General features: G+C 40.4%; 1 pseudogene; it reads right to left on the bottom strand.

The window, feature by feature from the left end:
• Window positions 1-5,958: 5,958 nt before the first annotated feature.
• LOC118992536 (KRR1 small subunit processome component homolog) lies at window positions 5,959-6,902 on the bottom strand (annotated as a pseudogene).
• Window positions 6,903-7,814: the final 912 nt, after the last annotated feature.

Below are 7,814 nucleotides of genomic sequence, written 5' to 3'. Positions count from 1 at the left end.
AGAGGTGTCTATAAACCTTAAAGATTATCCAGGGATAATGGGACTCTACTGCCTCCCACCCCCGCCATCTTTAAATAAACAAAAATCTCATGCAACACCCCTTTATTGGAGCAAGAAAACCCAGACCAGCTATGGCTGAAGTAGAGACGAAGAGACTAAAATTCATCCTCTCTGCTTGCTCTTGCAGTATAGCCGCCTTTTAATACAGCTGCCCTTCATGTATCTCTTGGTCCTAGTTTAAAAAAATCACTGGTGTAATGTAACAAATTCATTGAAAAGATGAAGAAATATCTGGTTTTCTTCCTGCCTTCCTGGCCACTGCTCAATCTCCTTTGCTGGGTCCTGCTTTTTTCCTGTTACTGGGTCTCCTCAGGACTCTGTTCTTGAACTTCTCCTTTTTGTACAGTCACATCTTTGATGATTCTTTCCAATCTTGTGATTTTCTATTCCACCTACATCCTATTAATTCCCAAATGTATATCTCCAGCCTAGACCTCTATCCTAAACTCCAAACATATTTCCCACTGCCTAATGGAAAGCTTTCTCAGATAGCTAATGGAGAGCTCAAAATGAACGTGGCCTAAATAAGATGCTTGACCTTCTTCAAAGCCTGCTCTATTTTATTGAATGGCAACTGTGTCCTTCCAGTTGCTGGATCCTCAGAGTTCTTGACAACATTCTCTGATGGTCCACATCCAAGCCATCAGGAAATTCCTCGGACTCCACCGTTAAAACATATTTTGACTCAGATTATTTCTCCTTCATTGCTATTTCCCTGTCTCATACCATCATCATTTCTCATCTGGATGATTGCAATAATATGGTCCTTTAGGGTCATAACATAATTTATTATCTGAACTGGGAGGCTTCGAAGACCTCAAGGAGAGGGGCATTAACAATGGTATTGAGACACTTTGTCTGAGATTCTTCTGGGCAAACAGGAGGTGTGGTCATCCTCTTCTTAGCTCATCTTGTTTCTACTCTTGCTATCTTGAAGTTTAATTCCAATATATCAGCCAGAGCACCCCTGTTCGGCTATAGTTTTAGATCATATCACACTGTTTTAACCCTTTCAATGGACTTTGTTTTACTCAAAGTAAGCCAAAGTCCTTACAAGTTTCTGTGCCACCTGCTCCCTTTTGCCCTCTAAGCATATTTTCTGTTCCTTTTCTTCTCTCCCTTTGTCCAGCCACCTCTCTGCTGTTTCTTAGTCATGCCAGGCACACTCCACCTCAGAACGCTTATATTGGCCATTTCCCTGTCTGCAATGTCCTCACCCTGGACATTTGCATGGCTGCTTCCCATATCTCCTTCACATGTCACTTGGTAATTGAAGCCATCTCTTATTATATTATTTTAAATTATAACTACTCTCTTGCACTCCCCATCCCCCTTTTCTTTGCTTTAATTTTTGGCATAGTACTCCTCTAATATTTTACGTAATTTACTTCTTATGTATTTATTTTCTGTCTCTGACCAATGGACTACAAGCTCCATGCAGATGGGGAATTTTTTTGTTTGTTTGTTTGCTTGGTTTCTGCTGCTCCTCCCGAAACTAGAACAGAGCCTGGAGTACAGCTGGAACTCGAAAGATATTTGCTGATAACTGAGTGAAAAAGTTGAAGTCTCAGAAGCTTAAAGGGCTTCCTTTGGTCATTAGATGAGCCTGTGGAAAGTCTGAATCCAGAGCTGGTGTCCCTGACTTCCCATCCAGAGGGCTTCGGCCACAACGCGCAATGAAGTAACGGACTAAACTCCTGGCTGTTCAGCTGAGCTCTCTTGTAACTGGGCACTGTCTTGTTCAGATCTGCTTGTCATTTCTGAAGTTCATTTCTGAAGTCTAGGTACTACAAATGACATTGGACATGGATCAGAAAAAATCGTGCAGAACTAATTCTTAGAAGTAATTCTTGGTTTTAAGAGCAGTGGTGTGAAAACAAATGAAATCCTATTCAGAGGATGATCTGAGAAGGATTTCTGCTTCAATCCTATTGAACTTGAGATTAAAATACCCCTTTTTTCAGTGACTGCCTCAGAAAACAGATTCTAAAGAATTGGCTATGTTTGAGGAAGAGAATGGTAAGCTGACCCTGGGCTCTGCACATGTTTGGAAATATGGAAGTCTAGGGCTTTTTGTGATTCTACTCTCATCTTCTCCTTCTTTGAAAGGCATCAATCATGCCTTCCTGCAAGTAGGAGGTAATGAATGAGTCAAATTTTCAGTATTAATATGGGAATTTCTACTGGTTATGTATGACTATTTCCATTTCTTATGTCTGAAATGTCCTCTCCACTCCCTTTCCCAGGTTTCTTCCAAAAAAGAATCCAAGTTTAACTATTTTCAATAGTTTGAAATATTTACATGTTGTTTTATCTATTATATTGCAATTTCAAAATGTTATTAAACTATTTTTGTATGAGTCTGTCTTGAATTTCCACTTAAATTTAAAATCTTCTGAAGGTAGAGGGTAGACACCTGTGTACCTTTTTTGTCCTTAAGTTTCTCTTAAAGTGGTTTATTTATCCCATATGGGTCAATGAAGGCAATGAAGAGACCTTGACTCCATGTTCAGTTTTCTGTTTATATAATCTCTCTGAAATTCAGTTTCCTCATCTGTACAATGAGAATAATAATAATAATTTTGGCGGGTAGTGCAGAACTTCAAGTAAATTATATATATAATAAATAAATAAATAAATATATATATATCCATTGGGTTGCTGGTCCTGGACCTTCACTTTTGGGGTGACTTTCCCCTCCACTGATTGGCCCACTCCCATCTGCATGGCTTACAATGGTTGCGCTCCTGCCAGAAACATTTGAGCCATTTGGCCCAGCTCCCCTGCCCAGGTGACTGATGGAGGTTGCCTGGGCACCTGACCAAGGAGGCACTATAAACCCTTGAAATTAAGACCCCAAAATTTTGGTTTCATTTGGCTGTTCTTTTAAGTAAAGAAGAGGCAGACTCAAAAAATTTAGTTGGTGACATTTTTTTCCCATCGTGCAATTGAATCAGAGAGAAATTGACTCTGCAGTTAAAGAGAATAAAGACAAAAGAAAGAGGATTTTTGAGGATGGCCTGGGCCAGAACCTTCCACTTCCTCATTCTTGAGCCCCTCCTCACCCCCACATGCCTGCCCTGAGGCAGTGAGAAACCCTGGTATCTACATAACCAGTTATCATTATTATTTGCTTTATTTAGCTTGAGTTGGTTTCTGTTATAATCAAAAGCATACTGGTTAAAATATTACATGAGAAAAATGATTTCTATATCAGATGTAAAGGATAATTACAGAGTAAGTTCTTTTTCACTGTGTTCTACATTCTCTACTTATGCTTGTGTCCTGGATGGCGGTGAAGATTTTGAAGTAAATCAACATTTTAACCTCCAGCTTCCATCCCTTGCACACACGGACACAGTCTTTGCTACCAGCAGTCACTAAATATCACACTTTCTTTGCACGATATCAAGCTGATACAGCTGTTCTGTGGGCAAGAAAGGAACTGGGACTTTTGCGGTAGCAAGCTAAGACTGGGTCGGGAAAGGAAGAATGCACAGCCCTTGGGAATGACTGTTTCAACCAAAAGGCTCCTAGAGCAGCAATTATTGGCGGGGGTGCTGGCACTGGTGGGTCAGAGAGCAATGAAGCTGGGTGATACTATTTCATTGCATGCTTTCAGGATCACTCCAGCACAGACCTTGCAGGGATCCAGGGCTCTGCCTCATGTTTGACACTTGTATGTGGTCCGTTTTGGTTCTGCTCACACATTCAATGCCATTTCATGATGTCATCTCTAAGAGCCAAGATAAAATGAGACAGAAGTGCTGCTTGTCGGATGCAAAGTTCATACTGAACTTTTAAAAGAGATTCTAACACAATGACCCATTCAAGTTTTCCACCCTTATAGGGGAGTTGAAAACACACGTGTGCAAGCATCTTACCTTGGCTGTTTGCTAGCTACAGGGTTAAGAGCACTATGGAGCTCCTCTCTACACCTCCCACGTGTGAAGTCAATACATGAAGTTAATAGCAGGCATCCACATTGAAAATTATTTTTGAGACAGAACAATGGGGTGCAACCTTGGCTTCCAAAAGGAATGTGCGGATCTGCATGACAAATGTCACAGATGGCGTGGCACACTGAGGAAAACCACATTTCTCTGTCATCTACTCTTTTATGTTAAAATTCAAGTGCCTTGCCTACAAGCTGAGTGGATCTGTCTCCCATCACAGGAAAAATGTGAGAAGCATCTTGAACACCAACCAGAGCTGCAGTTGTTTTTAAACTGTGGCAGAAACGAATATGATGGGAAAATGGGTGCCCGAGTGACAGGACTTAAGCCATCTCTTGTTGAGAGGTGGCCAGTTGGCTAAGGAGCAGGAAGGCCAAGGAGAATCCTGGTCAGTGTTAAACTGAATGACCCAGAGGAGACCCACCATCATTTCCTGAGCTGCGATTTCACTGTTAAGAAAGTCCTGCCCTCAGTGATGGGGGATGCACAGGCAACCTGTCTCCCCCTACATTTACTTTCACCACTCCCCACACTCGCTGCTTCTGACAGTTTTAAACTACCCTGAAACACAGGTGACCAAGTGATTTTTCTCTCCCCACAGTTCTCCGCTATGGCATGTTGTTTTTTGTGTGTGTGTTTTTTTTTAAATTTGATGATTAATTATCAGGCTGTAACAGTTTGGTAACTTACCAATTTGGAAACACCCACTAAAAAGATGTATGACATTAAAAATTATATACCATTATATTGCAAGTCAATGACCTAAGCACGATCTAAAGCTAGAAAAATAATTACATTCTTTGGCTAGTTTATATATAAGACACATAGCAGAAAGTAGCAGGGTGTTAGCCACCCACATGCAGTATCCAACTCCAAGATAAGTGCGAATGCGCTTCTCGTACTGCTGTGTCTGCAGGTAACAAGCACCACACAGTTCAAGGAACCTATAGTTGGGAATTGGATTTGGGTGTGGATCCTGACTCTCCCACAGCACACACGTCATTTTGGGCACTTTAAATAACCTCTTAAAACCTCAGTTGCTTTTTGGGAAGTACGGAGTGATGATAAGAATCAAATGAAATAAAATATAAAGCACCCGGAGCTGCTATGAGTCAAAGTAATGTAATTAGTTTTTGCCTTTTACCTAATCCCATTTTTTTCTCCAGGTACATTGGTAACTAACTAGCACACACTACACTATTTTGATGTCTTTCTCTCCCCCACCCCCCACCAAATTGTTCAGCTTTGATTTTTTTCTTCACAGGAGGCATTACAAAACAAGAACAATAGAACCAGTGGAAACAACTTCTTAGGAACAAATTGATTAATTATTACTGATTATTCCCAATGTTGAGTGTTGTCGTACCTTGCATTTGGTAGGTAGTCAAGATTTTTGATGAATTGACTGATGGTTCGCCAAATGCTTTAATTTAAAATTTCAAGCCTTGCTTTGAAAGGAGCAGCTACAGTTGCCAAGCAGGGAATTACTGGTAATCTTTTCTTAGGAAAATATCTCCAAGTAGGAAGGGTACCATGATATGTTTCCAGGAAGGAGTAGAAAATATAAGGAAGGTAATTTCAGCTCAATTTTAAGAACTATTTAATGATTAGAATGATCCATTTGTATAGTGGGTGTTCCTGTGAGGTACATGTGTATTAGAAGATGAAATGGTCTTAAAAACACTCACTTTCCCCGAAACATCTCCCTCCTTCTATTGTAGCCTGTGTTGATGTTATTTTTTGTGAATATAATAACATTGATAAAAAACAGCTGTTTATATAAGCACTGTTATAAAGAATAAAACAAACTCAGAAAAAAATAATCAGAGTATTACTTCTTACATATAAGGCAACCAATGCCCTAATATCTCAAAATTCTTTACAAAAGGAGATAGCCTAATGAGCTGTAGTTCAGGGTGTTTTTTTTAAGGCAAATTTCATTTTTCCTCTTTTTCTTTTCATCTGCTTCCATTTTATGCTTAACTTCTTCAGCTACAAGAGCTCCCACTTTTTAATGCTTTGCCTCTTAATCTTTTCCTTGATGGCAGCCACACCAATTTTAGTCTCAGAAGAAGCTTCCTCCGTTTTTACACCTGGTTTTTCTGTAGGTGGAATCAAAACTCTGTTTTCCCCATCCTGTCTCTTACTGAGAGCTTCTGCTCATTTAACCTTCACTGCTGTCGTTTCCGTCACTTTGTTTTGACTTGCCTCCAGAAAGCATTCACCACCAGCCAATTCTTTGTCAATCTGACTTTCTGGCTATGATGGGGGGAATGGTGTATACTCTTTCTTAATAGTTTTTTTTCTTTAGTTCCTTACCTTTACTCACATTTTTGAGTTGAACTGTGGCAAAAATCTCAATCTTGTGATCATAATTCAGAATCTTTTGCCAACTCTTATTTAATCATCAAGGTGTCCTTTAAGCCACGAAAAAGTCCAAATTGCTGTACCTGTGTTTACCTGAACAATAATGTAACAGTTTGTTAAAGTTGCCAGTGCCTGTTCAGTGAAACACTCCTTGCTGATAGTTTTATCAGGTCTCTGGCTCTAATGATATAATATGGATCAAAATCTTCTCTGTTTTACAAATAGTCATGCTGCCCTTGATAAGGTTCAGAGTTGCAATAACATGATGTTTGTTCAAGACTTCCTGTACCAGTGGCCAGCACTCTTTTAAGTAAGCTTCTCTATGATTTGGGAACAAAGTCGCAAAACTGCCCTCATTTAAGAGTCCCCTGGGATTGTCCTCTTTGGCAATAGCTGGTTCCTTCCAATCATCAGGAATAGTGCGGAGTTCTAGTTATCTCGGTTCTCTGACTTTGGCTTCCGGTTACAGAGTCCACTTTTCTTAGCCTCTGTGGCTGGCCCTTGTTTGGAGGATGCCATCTTCAAATCCCTTCCTCTGATTTTTTAAAATTAATTGATATTATAAGAGGCTGTATCTGTGTACGTGAACCAGATAATATTAGTGAGCTTTAACCAGCCACTCACTATACACTAGCCTCTTGGAAAGTCAGAGAAACACCCTGTTCTGGACAAGCATTGAGAAGGTCTGGCCTCATCTTCAGCGAACGTATGGGGTGAGCAATGTGGTTACAAGGTAAGTGGAAAGGGGATGTGGTTAGAAGAATAGTTACAAGACAAATGAATATCTTAGCTTGTGACTCAGTCTTGGGAGGGTCAAGAAGTGAGCATTCAACATTTAGCTGCATGCTAAATCAGATACTGGGATCCAGGAAAAGGATTTTTTAAAATAAATTTTATTTGTTTATCTTTAGAGGGGAAGGGAAGGAGAGAAGTATCAATGTATGGTTGCTTCTTGTGAGTCCCCTGCTGGGAACTAGAGACAGAGATGTCCTATCTCTAAGACTGAGGGGTGCAGTGTAGGGAGTGGAAAGAGAAATGTATTCTGAGTTGGGGTTTCTATTCATTTTAAAATTTCCATCTGTTTTGATAGACTAGCTGCTAATGGAAACTGATTTAACCAGTCTGATTCAGGTTAAGGAGGAAATTTGAAACCCTAGTAAGTCCTGCGAGTTGTATCTCTATTAATTGGGATCTGCTTTGAATCATCCAGGGGGGTGGTAGAAGCTTCTCCCCTTGCAGAGCCTTTTATNCCACTGAGCTACGGCAGCCAGGGCCAGGAAAAGGATTTTTAAAAAAATTGTTCGGGGCTTTCCTGTTGAGTGTTCTTTACTACCTCCCCCTGACAGTTTACTCAGAGTTCTGCTGGGTGACCAGCTGGGCCTCTCACATTGGTGGCAGGTGAGAGCCAGTTTTATGGCTTTCTCTGTCTGT

This window comes from Sturnira hondurensis, unplaced genomic scaffold (assembly GCF_014824575.4).
Source record: "Sturnira hondurensis isolate 20B ecotype Veracruz unplaced genomic scaffold, ASM1482457v3 Scaffold0008196, whole genome shotgun sequence".
Taxonomy (NCBI): Eukaryota; Metazoa; Chordata; class Mammalia; order Chiroptera; family Phyllostomidae; genus Sturnira; species Sturnira hondurensis.
The sequence above is the reverse complement of the archived record's forward strand: the minus strand, read 5'-3'. Positions and strand labels throughout refer to the sequence as shown.